At 39.1% G+C, this 15,586-nt stretch overlaps 1 protein-coding gene across 4 annotated transcripts in view; it reads right to left on the reverse strand.

The window, feature by feature from the left end:
- Positions 1-15,586, reverse strand: part of LRRC8B (leucine rich repeat containing 8 VRAC subunit B) — an 84,222-nt gene that overhangs the window by 23,666 nt on the left and 44,970 nt on the right. For all 4 annotated transcript variants that reach the window (XM_017346108.4, XM_002715872.6, XM_051856263.3 and 1 more), the window contains 2 exons: positions 13,360-13,414; positions 537-633 (listed from right to left, as the gene is read on the reverse strand). The gene's annotated coding sequence lies outside the window, so the exon portion shown is untranslated. The remainder of the gene's footprint in view (positions 1-536; positions 634-13,359; positions 13,415-15,586) is intronic.

Consider the following 15,586-nt stretch of genomic DNA (forward strand, 5'->3'; position numbering starts at 1 on the left):
AAATAATCAGAGTCAATCCTTTATAAACCATTTCCTACAGAAGAACATAGGGAATTAATTATATTCAGGTGAGGCAAGTTATGACAAGTGGAAGCTGACAGTCCATCTTTACATTTTTGCACAACCACCCATGGATGAAAGAATACATGGATTTGGTCCAGAGGCAAAAGTAGGTGGGTAGAAGTATTAGCAAGTCATATTTTGATTCAGCCTGTTGGTAGAACATCATATACCTGGTTGCTCTCTGAAACAGTTTAGCTCCCTTTCACTAGCAAGGTCTAAATAAAATACCTTGTAGTCGATAGCCAGTGAACCATCATCTGTAAAGGCTCTTCCAGATCTAATGTTAGGGTTTTGTTTGCCCTCTCAAAGGTCCCAAGAGTTAAATTCATTTAAAATATGTTACTATAATTGTAGAAGAATGAAAACACAAGCAGTTTTAACAATGATAAGGATTTCTGACAAGAGAGTAAAGATGTATTCAACAAAGAATACAGGTCAACACTGACTTAAACAATGTAAAGTTTTATACTTACTATAATGAAAAAATGAATCAAATCAGCTATGCTTCAATCAGGAGGTCGACACCTTTTGAAGTTTCTTAGACACACCATCTCTGTGTTTTTCTTCATTCTGTGAGAAAGCATAAATATCTTGAAGCAACTATGCTCATTCATCCAAAAACAATAATAGACATTCTGTCTTCAGACCCTCTCAATCATGACACGATATGTCGGGTAGATATTCCCAAGTCAGTTGGCTTTTCATACTGGGGCACATTCTGGTCAAGCTATACATGTATATATAGGACCCTGTCCACACCTATCAGGCCATACTCATTCCTTGAACTTCCTTTCAATTACAAAGAAGGTTCTGTAGAAACTTAGATGTAACATTTTAAAATTCTGTATCTATAACACTTGGCTTTTCCCAAGTAGTTTACATATGTTAATTTCTCTCACTCCGACCTCATACACAGATGGTCTTATTTGCATTTATCATCAAATCATGTAATTTCTCTACCCTTATTTAAAACCACCACATTCTAAAGAAGCCTCAGCATCCTTAAAATTCAGCCTACCAATTTCATTAGAAAAAGGTACAAATTAACATACTTTTTCAGATGTAATTAAATAATTACTGAAATTGCTTGAAATTTAATTTATATTAGATTTTTTACTTTGTAGATTAATAAAAGTCATTCTCAGCACCTAGTTTAATAATTTGTGATAGTTGAATTACATGTATTGTATATTAAGTTTAGATTGTAAGAAAATTCTTAAATGCTAGAATATTTTTATACTGAATGTGAAGTTTAGTGGCTACAGAACCTCAAAAAAGTTGCTAGGTAGGCTTTTATAATTGTTCTGGGGATAGCAATCCTTGTTTTTCATTTTTGGGGGCATGTCACAAAGTTTTTGAGCTTTTCAACCAAAGTAAAGCTTGCTTTGTCATTAGTTACTATACAATATTTTTGAAGTTACAAAGTTAGCATGTATGACAACCTAGCTGTATACTGGCTCACAAGATGGAAACCACTAGAGTGTGTACAAAATACATGACTGCATCTCTACACAGTAGCCATGATAAAGATACTTGATATGTGAAAGAATTTACATATTGTTTCATAGCACTGCATCTAAAACATGCCAGAGAAGAATTTCTTATATAATTCCAGAGTGCTGAATCATGATGATTATTTTATTTTTCTTTAAATGACACATTTTCAACTTTATTTTTATTTTATGAACATAAATTTCCAAAGTACAGCTTATGGATTACAATAGCTCCCCCCCCCCATAACTTCCCTCCCACCCACAACACTCCCCTCTCCCACTCCCTCTCCCCTTCCATTCACATCAAGATTAATTTTCAATTATCTTTATATACAGAAGATCAATTTAGCATATATTAAATAAAGATTTCCAAATCAACTTTATTTTTAAAAAGATTTATTTATTCGAAAGGCAAAGAAAGATAGACTGAGTGAGTGAGAATGAATGAGTGAGGGAGGGTGGGAGGGGAAGGGAGAGAGTTATCTTCCATCTGTTGATTTACTCCCCAAATGCCTGCAAGCGCTGGGACTGGACCAGACCAAAGCCAGGAGCCCGGAACTCCACCCAGGTGTGTCTCCCACCTGGGTGGTAGGGGCCTGGGTACTTGGGCTATGGCCTATCATCTGCTGCCTTCCCAGGCACACTAGCAGGGAGCTGGATCAGAAGCAGAATTGCTGGGACTCATTAGTACTCAGAAGAGGGAGTCCCAAGCAGCAGCTTAACCTGCTATGCCACAACACCCATCCCTACATTTTCTACTTTAAAAATAGTATCTCAATGTAGGAAGCAAGACATCAAACTCCAACTAACAGTGCTATCTTAAAATAGAATAATGAGAAATTATTAGGAACTAAATCTGCCAGGGGACCACAAGCAAAAACAAGTTTGCCATATTCATTCTAAGTGGAAATTAGTTGTAAAGAATGCTTCCTGTTTGCCTTTCTAAAAATTACAAACATTAGTCACCTAGTTCAGGTTTCCTTTGATGAGTTTCTTGTCAGTAAAGAGAGAACAAAGAAAAATATATTAGTCTAATATCTGTTTTTCTACTTTCAAAGCGTGTTTGTTATATTAATTTGTTTCACAACTAGATCAAGCTCTTTTACTTTTTTCATATTATAAACACGGAGAATAACACAGGCCCAGAGAACTTACCTTGCCCAAGGTGGCAAAAGTGACAAGAAAAAAGTTACAACCAGAACATAGGTCCTAAAACTCAAACCCAACCACGTCCACAGCAGAACACAGGTCTCAGTCAATCCAATGAACTATCCCACAGCCTTGGTTCTCGCGAATCTGAAGAAAAAGCAGTTTAGCTCTCTTTCCTAATTCACCCTGACATCTGCGTTATAACTGGGTTCTCTTATAATCTTCTGAAAAACACAGATGCAGCTTTGTGTCAAGTCTTCAGCTGCATATCATTGAATCTACTTTCCCAGCTAAACATTTTTCCTATTAAATATTTTCTACTAAGAACTGATATTTAGTAAATAACATCTGGATTTAAAGATATCTGAAAAGTGTGAAACATTCCTGTATGTCACATGCTAATTTTCCAAACTGAAGTGATTAGCTGGAGTTAGGGCATGATTGCCCTTTGCCATAAAGGCCATTTAATACTGTTTATGTGTGCAGGGTGTTTTTTTCAAGACTATCTTTTAGCAAACAATGAAGAGTCAATCCAAATGAAATCTCTATTTCTAATATACAAATGCACTAAATTAGTTCAAAGAAATGACATTAAGAGTAAACAATTTTAATGCTTCCACTCTCATTCTTTTAGCTTTTAAACCTCATTATGAAGTCATGAGAGCTTTTCAAGCACATGAATTCACTTGACACTCTCCTTCCAAAGTCTCTAAACTGGAACAACACTCAAGTCTGGCATCCTGATTTCTCAGTATTTCCTTTGAAAGCATTTCCAAAAAAGCCAGTGAGAAAATAAACAATCATGATCTGATGGTATTCAGAGTCATTATCCACTGAGAACTGGATGCTGCTTCAACGAACTGTCTCTGACCCCAAGCTAATAATCCACAATGGAGGCTGTTCTCCACTGTCATTTTTATTTATTTTATTTGTAAATTGACATATAACAATTGTATATATTTATGGGATGCCACTTTTAAAAAAAATTTATGTATTTATTTGAATGGCAGAGTTACAGAGAGGCAGAGGTAGAAAGAGAGAGGTCTTCCTTCCACTGGTTCACTCTCCAAATGGTCGCAACGGCTGCAGCTGGGCAGATCTGAAGCCAGGAGCCTGCAGCTTCTTCCAGGTCTCCCATATATATGCAGGGGCTCAAATGCTAGGGCCATCTTCTACTGCTTTCCCATAGCAGAAAGCTGCATCAGAAGAGGAGCAGCCAGGACTCGAACTGGTACCTATATGGGATGCCAGCACTGCAGGCGGCAACTTTACCCGCTACGCCACAGCGCTGGCCTAGAACTTCTCACTTCTAACTATGACTTAATTGTTCATCAAACTTTCTCCATTGCTACTCCTTACTCTCCCCACCCTTTGATAACCTCTTGTCTACTCTTAACCTCTACGAGAATCATCATTTTTAGATTCCACATTTGAATGAGATCATGTGTTACTGGTCTTTACATGCTGACCTATTTCCACTTAAAACGACTTCTAGTTCCATCCATGCTGTCATAAATGACAGTATTTCATCCCTTTTTATGGCTGGATTGTATTCCATTGTGTATACATACCACATTTTTTTCCTCTATTCACCCACTGAAAAATACTTAGGTGACTATTTTGAATAGTGCTACTATAAATGTGGAAGTATAGTTGTCTCTTTAACATGCCAATTTCATTTTCCTTTGTATATGTATATGTATATATATTAAAGATTTATTTATTTGAAAGTCAAGAGTTACACAGAGAGAAGAGAGGGAGAGAGCGAGTGTGAGAGAGAGGCCTTCCATCCGATGGTTCACTCCTCAATTGGTCACAATGGCAGAGCCATGCCAATCCGAAGCCAAGAGCCAGGAGCTTCCTCTGGGTCTCCCACACAGGTGCAGGGGCCCAAGGACTTGGCCCATCCTCTACTGCTTTCCCAGACCATAGCAAAGAGCTGGATCGGAAGTGAAGCAGCCATGTCTTGAACCAGTGCCCATACAGGATGCTGGCGCTTCAGCCCAGGGCATTAACCCACTGAGCCACAGTGCTGTCCCCTAGATATATACTTAACATACGGATTTCATTTTCCTTTGGATAGATACTTATGAGAGATTATTTGATCATATTGTAGTTCCATTTTTAATTTTTTAACGAATTTCCAGACTGTTTTCCATATAGATGTATAACTTATATTGCCATCAGTGGAGTCTAAGGGTTTCTGTTTTTATACATCCTCACCAGCACTTGTTTTGTAACTTTGATGGTAGCCATTCTAATCAGAGTGAAGAGATGTTTTACTGTGGTTTTGATTTGCATTTCCCTGATGACTAGTGATGCTGATCATTTTTTCACCTACCTGTTGGCCATCTGTATGTCTTCATTTTGGCAATGTCTATTTAGGTTTGTTTGCCATTTTAGAATCAGATTGTTATTATTGCTACAGAATTATTTGAATCCCTTATATAACTGGGATATATATATATATATAACTGTGTGTGTGTATATATATATATATATATAACTGTATAGTTTGCACATGATTTCTCCCATTTTGTAGGTTGTCTCTTCAGTCTGTTGAATCTTTCCTTTGTTCTGCTGAAGTTTTTACCTTATTTAATTCCATTTATCTCTTTATTTATTTTGCTTTTGCTGCCTGTGTTTTGTGGTCTTTAAAAAAATTATTGCTGACTCCAATGTCCTAAAGTGTTTCTGTATGTTTTCTTAAAAGTAATTTCATAATTTCAGGTCATACATTTAAGTTTTGAATACATTTTGATTTGATTTTTATAAATGGTGAGAGAGAGGGATCAAATTTCATTCCTTTGCATGTAGGTATCCACTTTTCCCAGCACACTTCTTAAGATTTTTATTTATTTATTTGAGGGGTAGAGTTACAGATACAGAGAGGGAGAGTCAGAGAAAAAGGTCTTCCATCCACTGGCTCACTTCTCAAATGGCCGCAATGGCTGGAGTTGGATTGATCCAAAGCCAGGAGCCAGGAGCAGGGGCCCAAGTACTTGGGCCATCTTCTAATGCTTTCCCAGGCCATAGCAGGGAGCTGGATCGGAAGAGGAGCAGCCAGGACTCCAACTGGCACCCAAATGGGATGCCAGTGCTGCAGGTGGAGGATTTAGCTGACTATGACACAGCATCGCCCCACCCCCTCAGCACTGTTCATTGAACAGGCTTTTTTCCAACATATGGTCTTAGTACCTTCATTGAAGATAAGATGGTTGTTAATGCCTGGGTTTATGTATAGACTTTCTATTCTATTTGTTTATGTGTCTGTGTGTGTGTGTGTGTGTGTGCGTGCCCACCAATACCATGCTATTTTGATCACTGAAGGTTTGTAGTATATTTTTAAGTCAAGTAGTATATTGTTTCCTGCTTTGTTCTTTTTGCTCAAGATTGTCTTACTATACTAAGTTTAGGATTGCTTTTTCTAGTTCTGTGAAGAATGTCATTGATATCTTGATAGGTATGCACTGGATAATGTATATTGTTTTGAGTAACAGAAACATTTTAATGATATTCATTCTTCTGTGAATATGGGATAGCTTTCATTTTTGTATGTTTTAATTTTTCCATCAGTTTTATAGATTTCATTGAAGAGATCTTTCACTCCTTTGGTTAAATTGATTCCAAGGTATTTTATATTTTTCAGAGCTATTGTAAATTGAATTGCTTTCACGATTTCTTTCAGATAATTTGCTCTTCTGTTTAACAATGCTACTAATCTTGTTTGTTGATTTTGTATATTGTAACTTTGCTCTATTAGTTTATTAATTCTAATAAACTTTCTAAACATAAGATCATGTCACCTTCAAACACTAACAATCTGACTTCCTCTTTTCCAGTTTGGATGCCTTTTCTTTCTTATTATCTGCTTGTTGTGGCTAGGACTCATAGCAGCATGTTGAATAAAAGTGGTGAAAGTGGGCATCCTTGTCTTTTTCCAGATCTTAGAAAGCTTTCAGCTTTCCTTCCATTTGATATGATGTCAGCTATGGGTTTGTTATACACAGGGATATGGGAGTGCTGCAAAAATTTGTGGAAAATGGTATTAAAAGATGGTCGATTTTGGTGCGAAAATTTTGAAATCCATGTTTTGTTCATATTACACATTTCCATGAACCTTTTGAAGATCCGCAGATGAACTTTATTGAAGGTTGTTCCCTCTAATTTGCTCAGAGTTGTTTGCTTGCTTTTATCATGAAGGGTGTTGAATTTCATGAGTGCCCCTTCTGCATCTATTGAGATGATCATGTCACCCCCCCACCACTCTGTAGTGCTGTATCCTGTTTATTGATTTGCATATGTTGAACCTTCTTCATACACCTGGGATAAATCTCCCTTGCTCAAGGTGAGTGATCTTTTCAATGTGTTTTGGATTTTATTTGCTAGTATTTTGTAAGGATTTCTGTAGCCAAATTCATCAGGAATATTGGTCCATAAGCTTCTCATTTTGTTGTGTCCATCTTTGGCTTGCATAAATCCCTTCAAAATCTTTACTTCCTATTCAAGATATTTCTTGGGTAAAACACGTATCTAACTGAAATTTCAATTTAACTCTTTTGAGTTCTCTCTTTAGGGAACAATCCATCTGGGAAAAGTGCTTATCTTTTTAAAGTCTTTTTTGAAGTCGCAAAGTATGTCTGGGTGCTCTTCCTTCTTCATAGACTACAAAGTAATGGCCACCATCTAGCCATGAACCCACCCTCCCCCTCCAGCCACAGATTCAAATATGTGAAGCCATGAATCATTGAGTCACTGGGCTGTAGATTTAGAGGAAGAATTAGAAACAAAGGGGCCCGTAGAAAGGCTATTGTTATCATGTGGGGGAGAAACAATAAGGGTAAATTTTGTACTATGTTTGAGAAGAAAGCAAAGTGAAATAGTCACTGTAAATTAAAATTCTAGAAGCAGGAGTAAAATGGATTCAGATTTTGACCCCATGAGATTAAAATATCTTACAAAATTTACAAAACTTGGTGTACAATAAATGTCAATGCATAAAAATGCAAGAGGCATTAAAAAGAAAAGCTCATATGTTTAGGCAGAGTTTATTCATGGTGGTTAAGAGTCTTTCCCAGGAGGAGGCTAGACTCCAGCAGCATAATATTGAAGGATTTTGACTAACCGTTCTATGTATTCCAAACCTTAATTGCTTAGTAAAAATCAGGCTTGATTTCTTGAGATTCTTCATGGTATTGGCTGATACAAAAATAGCTGGAAAGTCCAAAATGTCCTCAGTCATCAAGCAAGCACTTGGTGCTAATTGCTGGCTGGTAACTCCTTCATGTGAGACTCCATGTGGCTCTTTCAGTTTCACTATCCTCATATAGCATGTTGGATGGATTCCTTTTTTTTTTTTTTTCCTAAGATGCATTTATTTGAGTGGCAGAGTTAGAAAGAGAGAAGGATGAACAAAGATATCTTCCATTGACTGTTTCACTCCCCAAATAGCTGCAACAGCCACAGCTGAGGCAGGAGGAAGCCAGGAGCTAGCAGCCAGGAGCTTCATCTGGGTCTCCCAGTGGATGCAGGGGCTCAAGCACTTGGGTCACCTTCTGATGCTTTCCCAGGCACATTAGAAAGAAACTGGATTGAAAGTGGAGCAGCCAGGACACAAACCAGGGCCCATATGAGATGCTGATGTTGCAGGTGGCAGTTTAACTTGCTATACCACAATGCTGGTCCCATGGCCTGGTTCTAAGATGGCATTTTCCAAACATAAAATTGTAAGCTGTACTTCCAAGAAGGCACAGCTCTTGAAGCTACACAGTGCCACATCCACTCAAAATCTATGGGTCAAGGGGCCAGTGCCATGGTGCAGCAGGTTAAGCCCCAGTCTGCAGTGCTGGCATCCCATATGGACGCTAGTTTGAGTCCCAGTTGCTCCACTTCTGATCCAGCTCTCTGCTATGGCCTGGGAAAGAAGCTTGGGCCCCTGCACCCATGTGGGAGATCTGGAAGAAGCTCCTGGCTCCCGGCTTCGGATCAGCTCAGTTTTCTGGCCACTGTGGTCATTTGGGGAGTGAACCAGCGGATGAAGGACCTCTTTCTCTCTCTCTGGCCCTACCTCTCTCCATAACTCTGTCTTTCAAATAACTAAAATATTTTTTTTAAATCCATGGGTCAAAGAAGCAACAGGGCCAAGGAGATTCCACCACTCAATGGCGAGAGTAGCAAAGATTTTGTTGCTTTGCTTAATCCACCACTGTACATTGTCTGGCTACAGAGGACTCACCTTTATTCTACCTGGAAAGTATACCATCCCTCTCCTAGGCTACTCTCAGATTTCACCCTACTATGGCATCAAATTCAGGCTTGAAATCCAGGATCGTGTCATCTAAAACAGGACCAGGTTGTTTTGGGACAACACCGTGGAGATCCTTGGGAGCCCTTCCATGTAGCAGAGTAAGTGGATCAGGGAAGCACTTCCTTAAGTCTTCTTGCAGTTTTGTGTCTTATGGTGTGCCCCTGCTTTGATTTTTACCTTGAGACCAAGTTTCACTGCCAGTAGTGCTGGGGGTATGATCTTTGGACCTGAGGTATTTATTTGTGTACCTTTGGCTGGGTAGAGAAGCAGAGAATAAGAAGTTATATTTATGGCTCTAGAAAATCCTAGTTTGGAAATATTTCCTCTGAATTCTGCTTCCTTTTAATTCATCTATTTCTTGCACTACTTTGGTCACAGGTGGTTAAAAAAAAAAAAAGAGTTAATTGATACTTCTAGGATTCTGCTGGAAAATCTCCCAAGCTGAATTCACAAGTTCACTAGGTTCATTTCCTACATCTGTGTTACTACAGGTAATGGTCTTTGCCTATTTTTCTGTCAATACAAAACAGATACAGCCCCTGTTACTTGTTCCAACAGCAATTTCCTCACGCCTTCCACCACCATCAGTAGTGTTCTTACTGCCCTTCAGGCCTTCACTGCCACTACCTCTCAAATCAATGCCAAATGTTTTGTTATCGTAACGTTGCATTTCCAAGTACTAATTTTTGGCTTTGGTTCTTCATTCTGTGTTAACAAATCACACCAAAACTTTCTGTTCCACATGGTCTCGGCTGGAACGCTGGGATAGCTGGATGCTCTGAAGTGTCCTAATCACGGGGCTGGCACTTGGGCTGGCTGCTGACCGAAGTCCACCCTGGTTGGACTGTTGACCAAGGCCTTGTCAATCCTTCACATGCTGTTGAGGCAGTCTCGCAACAAGGTGGGTAATTTCCACAAAGTCATGTCTCAAGCACACAAAAGCAAAAGCTACAAATCTCTTAAGGCCCAGAGCCTTTGAAATGATTCCATTCCAATTCTGCCACATCCGGTTGGTCAGAAAAGGCAATGGGGACAGCCGGATTCAAAAAGAGGAAAAAGTGATGCTTTTCTTGCTGGAAGGAGTTGCTGGAGCCATCTTTAAGGTACCCCAGGAAGTCATGAGCTTTCAGGTGTCCTAGAGATGAATTCTTTGACAGACAGAATTTAGTGAGTGGAGAACAGAATCTAAGCTTTGATATGAAATATCATTCAAGGATGCAGAAAAGAGGATGGAGAAGCAGGGTCTGTGAGGAAGGGACAGCACAGTGCTTCGTGGGCATAGCAACCAGGGTTTGATACCCTGCTCACTCTGTGATCAGATAATGCAGAGAAAGCAAATGAGGCCAGGGACACACACGTGCCACTCTACAGCTGCTGACCCACAGATGCTGACTGCTCTGTGAGCCAATTACAAACAAATGTCAGGAAAACTCCCCTAGCCATCTGAAACCCCAGGACAAAGTCAATGAACTGATGAAATTAAACACATGCATATAAAGAAAAGTAAATTCAAAGTTATTTAATGAATGAAAACTATGGGGACAGCTCTAGAAATCCTAAGGATACCTGGATTGTCTTGAACTTTAAGCAGGGTTGCTTCAATGCTTCCTTATTTTGAGTGGTTCTAGAGTACATTATATATTTGGCTTAGATGGTAATTGTCCTTTTAGACAAACACACTTCAATTCTTAGGTGCTTTTAAAAAGCCACCATATTATCTAAAATGCACTTAAAATGAGAGGAGTTGCAGCCACATTACTGTAATACTGACACCAGAGCCTAGATAATTCTTGGAGATGAAGTATAAACAACAGAAGGCAACCTCAGATCCTTTTCCTCCACATTTTATTGATTAAACAATAATCTCCAGGTCATCCCCACCCCCACAATAGAAAGCCACAATAAAGCAAGCCAAAGCCATGTCACTGCAGTCTCTTGTGCGTCACACATGTGCTCCTTTCAAATGACACGGGGGCGGCAGAGATCATCATTCCACTTGCTTCCACAGGTGACCTACCTTTCACAAAGGCAGAATCACATGGACTATTCGTCTGGGAAGACTCCATGGAAACCAATGTCTACTTATAAATAAGGCAACTGAAGTCAAGAGGACTCTAAGTGGCTTCTCTAGGGTCATAACATAAAAGAAGATGGACTTAAATCTCACGGTTCCTAATTTGAAAAGAACCAGGAGGTTTTCAGTATTGATTCTGGTCACCTAATTTCCTTAATAATAGGACATCCTAATAAAATGAATGCAGAGTTGCAAATATACTCCAGACCATTTATTTCTATGTTATAGTTCTTTTAAAAATATGTTATAATTTGGAAAGTTATTTTAGCTCTGGAAAAGACAAAACAGCGATCTCTATAAATACATAAAAACATGATTGAGCCATTAAAGGTACTCCTTCCTCTAAAGGTAATATTCATATGCACTCAGTTATGGAGACAAGGCACCACCAAGGCACACTAAGGAAACACGAGGCTTTGTTTTTGCTTTCCCAGAATCACAACCCTGCTGGATGGAGAAAACATGCAGAGTAGAAAGGTGCACCATCATCTCAGTGCTCAAATGAGAGGGATGTTGGACTAAGCCTAATAAATACTTCACTTGGTTCTATACAAGCAAAATGTCCAGAGAGAATGGGTGAAATATTACTGAACAGCAGCCTTCATTAAAGACGTCAGAATTCTAGTCCATTCATACAACAAATGTTCAGGATGCCTACTATGTGTCAGGAGAAGCTATAAGTGTTAAGGAAATCCAGGTGTGGAAACTAGATGAGATCTCTGCTCTCACGGACTTCACTGAGCAGTGAGGGAAGAGAAACAATGGCCAAGACTAAAAGCACAGTACAATCAGAAAAACAATGAAGAGCACAGGATGCTGTAGAGTGGGCAGTCAGGGACAGCGTGCTTAGAAGGTCTACAATTAGAATGATCTAAATGGAGCCAGGCACGGGACCACATTGGGGAACACTCCAGACAGAAGGAGCAACAAGTCTAGGATGGGTTAGGGTCAGAAAGGTAGCCACTCTGGCTAGAATGTCATGAGCATGGGAAAGGTGAAGAGTGACAGAGGCCTTTAGCAAGGATAAACAGTTTGCATAGAGGGACTTCCATAGCCTAGACAGCTCATGGCAAGAGCCTCGGGTGATTGCTGACGTCATAAATAAGAGTGCCAATTGTTAAATTAACAACGGGAGTCACTGGGTACATGCTCCCCACGTAGGATCTCTGTCCTTAATGTGTTTTACTATGAAACTTAAAGACAACACTAATAGTTGAACAATGCCCTATACCTTGTGCGGTTGTGTGAGTGCAGCCTGTTGAAATCCTTGCTTAGTGTGCACTAAGTTGATCTTCTGTATATGAAGGTGATTGAAAATGAAACTCGATGAAGGGCGGGATGGGATGGGCGAGGGAGTGGGAGAGGGGAGGGAGGGAGGGAGGTGGTGGTGGGAAGCCACAACAATACAAAAGTTGCACTTTGTAAATTCACATTAAATAAAAAAAAAAGAGTTTGCGTAGTCCAGGAGTGATGAAAAAGCCACTGAGGGAAGGGGACCAAGTAGAGGAGAGGCAACATCTGTTACCAGCTAAAAATGCAGAGGCAACTCAGTCAGTTGGTATGGGAACATGGATATACTCAAGAGATCACAGGATCTTTACCTCTATCTGTTAAAAGGGTATTCAAGATAAGGTAGGTAACGGATTCACTGTCCTCACCACTGATTCATCTGGACTACATGTTCAGAGATGGTTGATACTTCAAAGGCATATAGTGTGTGCACAAACTAGACAATTGTGCTATTTTGTACAAATTCATCACTCACCAAAGTCCAAAGCTCCACTGTGGAGCTAACTTAAGATCAATCTTCCACAGTTAACAGAAGAAGAATCTGTAGGACTTGTTTACTTCTGACTTGTCAGCTCAAGGAAATTGTGGTCATTTTTCACTTAGAGACCTAGCAAACTGATTCCATGCAGTAAAAATGCTGCCTTAAACAAAAATTGAGAAAATACAGATATGGACTCCAACTCTCTTAGAGACATTTGTTATATTCCTTAGATTTTAAATGTTAAAGATGACCAGCATCGAACAGACACACATACACTTTCCTACCTAGAAAACCCACAAAAGACAGGAAGATGACATTTCAGCTAAAATGTTGACAATTCTAAATTTCTGTTTAACTGGTTTAAAAACATCAGAAGGATTTTACTCAAAACATCTGTAAGCACAGTCATCTCTTTCAGTACTCAATATTTATTTGCCCCAAGCTGTCAACTTAATTGTAATTATCTTTGCCATGTGTTCACAATTGGGGATGTTAATCTTACCCTATGAATGCTGGTCAGCCGGAAACTCGGTAATTAGTTTCAACTTGAGAAATTCCTGAAAAGAAATCATAAACATATTGTCATATTTTATGCATTACAGGGCTACAAGATACTTTATCCACAAAGCAGTTCTAAAATTTCCAGTATATATAACTTTATGAAATGTACAAAAAAGACAACTTTACAAAAGCATTCTCCTACTGAACCTTTGATGTAGGCAGGCAGATGGGATAAAATTAATTAGATTTGTGAGCTGGAAGACCACCCCTTCACTATAACCCCTGTGTGATCTCATGCCCCTACCTGACCCCCCCTGTATGTCCACCTGCCCATCAGGTTATGTAAGCATTCCCCTTTGCAAGTGGATAAAAGGCCTGGAATATGGTGGGCGGTGGGCCCTCCCCCTTGCCCCCTTTTTTGCCATGATGGCCCTTTGTTGCCCTGCACCTTCAGGGCGTGTGGCCTTCTGGCAGCCTGTGTTCTCCTAAGCTGCATGTGGCTGCTCAGACCAAACGCTTGCTGCACGTGGCTCCTGGCCTGCTCTCTGCTTGGCATGGACCCCCAACTTAATTTCTAGACTTTTCTTTCTCCTTTAGATAGAGCCCTCACTCTCCTATGCATTTCTCACACTGAAAATCCTTAAAACTTACCATATTTGTCTGGTCTATTTGAACCACTATTCAGAATTCTTCTCTGAATACATGGCAAGAGCTCACACAGCTTATTAATTTCGGAAATATTAATAAGCAAAATGGTTTAACCCTGGTTTTTTTTTTTTTAATTACTAACAATGCTGCAAACATTTCTGTACTGTTCATATGATTTCTTTTGCAAATACTTCCAAATGAGATTATTTGGTCAAAGAGCACAAACATATTAAGACATCTGATTTATAACAACAAATTATTTCCCAAAAAGATTATTCTAATTTCCTTTCCTAAAAGAACATGAGTAGCACCTCATCAGATTTAAGAATTCTCATTTAAAAAACATCAATATCTTTGTTAATTGCGTATGTGAAAAGGATCTTACTGTAGCTTTATTTTGTATTTCTTGGAATTGGGATGAACATTTTCCAGTGTACCTATTAAGGCGTTTTGTTGCTTTTTTTCTACCTAACATTTACCTAAACCTGAGGAATATTTTGCTGAGAAGATATAAATGTAACACTAAATGAGAGCACTACCATAATGACAACTTGTCATCTCAGGGTGAAATCATTGCTGTCAAGTCAAAGAAACAACAAAACATAGCTACTTTTTCTATCCAGGCTAAAATCAAAACATTCAAACTAATTTTAGAAACTATAGCAAAAGTTATCTGCTTTTCCTCTTCTTCATCAGATTACACAAAAGTACCAAGCTGGAAGAGTCACAGGTGAAGATACGAAATGGCAATGCTTCTCACAACAGAATAAATCACCCATATTAGGCAGAATAAAAGAGAGGACAAAGACTGTCCGAGCAGATCTGACACTCAGCCGCTGAGACAGGCGGTGGCAGTGCTCCCAGCCTGCCATGCTCCTGTGTGTGCCAAACTAGCTTTCCTATTCTCTCAGAGACACAACACAAGAAATGTGAATTTTCACTTAAAAAGTCAATTCCAAGATAATGTTCTAAAAGATGTTTTCTGGAAGATTTGGAAATAAGCAAAAACACTTAGAATTCCCTTCTTCTTAAGAGCTTTTTTCAGAAGGTTCCCAGTGAGGGACATATAAGGAAATACTCCCACAGGGCTGAAGATTAAGAAACAATACCTTTCAGCTTTTCGATAGAGAAACAAGAGGCCCCAAGGCCTTTGCTGTGAGACAGGACAAGTCTGGTTGCTCTTCTTTCCTTCCAGTCAGTACAGGAAGTGGAAAGTGACTTAACACACTCCTTCAGTACAGCACAGAGCTACTACACAATTTTGGAATCTGACAATGGTTGTCCATTTGGATAAACTTATCATTTAGTGATAGTTAAATAAAATCCCAAGAGGAAAGGTCCAGCAACAAGTCATGTTTGTCTGGTTGAAGGACCTGTTTTGGGTAAATGTAGAGTTATGAGAAATCACTTCACAGATCAGCTACGGCAACAATACTGCAAGATCATACTTGTTCACTATGCCTTGTGCAATGCCTTAAATTGAAGGTTTTAGGTCATATAAAATTAAAGTCTATTTCATCAGTTTAGAAAGCTCAAAACTGAATAATGGATGGAGTTAAAAGAGGGACACTTCTATTTCA

Source organism: Oryctolagus cuniculus, chromosome 7, assembly GCF_051225735.1.
Source record: "Oryctolagus cuniculus isolate XC-2025 breed Fujian yellow rabbit chromosome 7, ASM5122573v1, whole genome shotgun sequence".
Lineage (NCBI taxonomy): Eukaryota > Metazoa > Chordata > Mammalia > Lagomorpha > Leporidae > Oryctolagus > Oryctolagus cuniculus.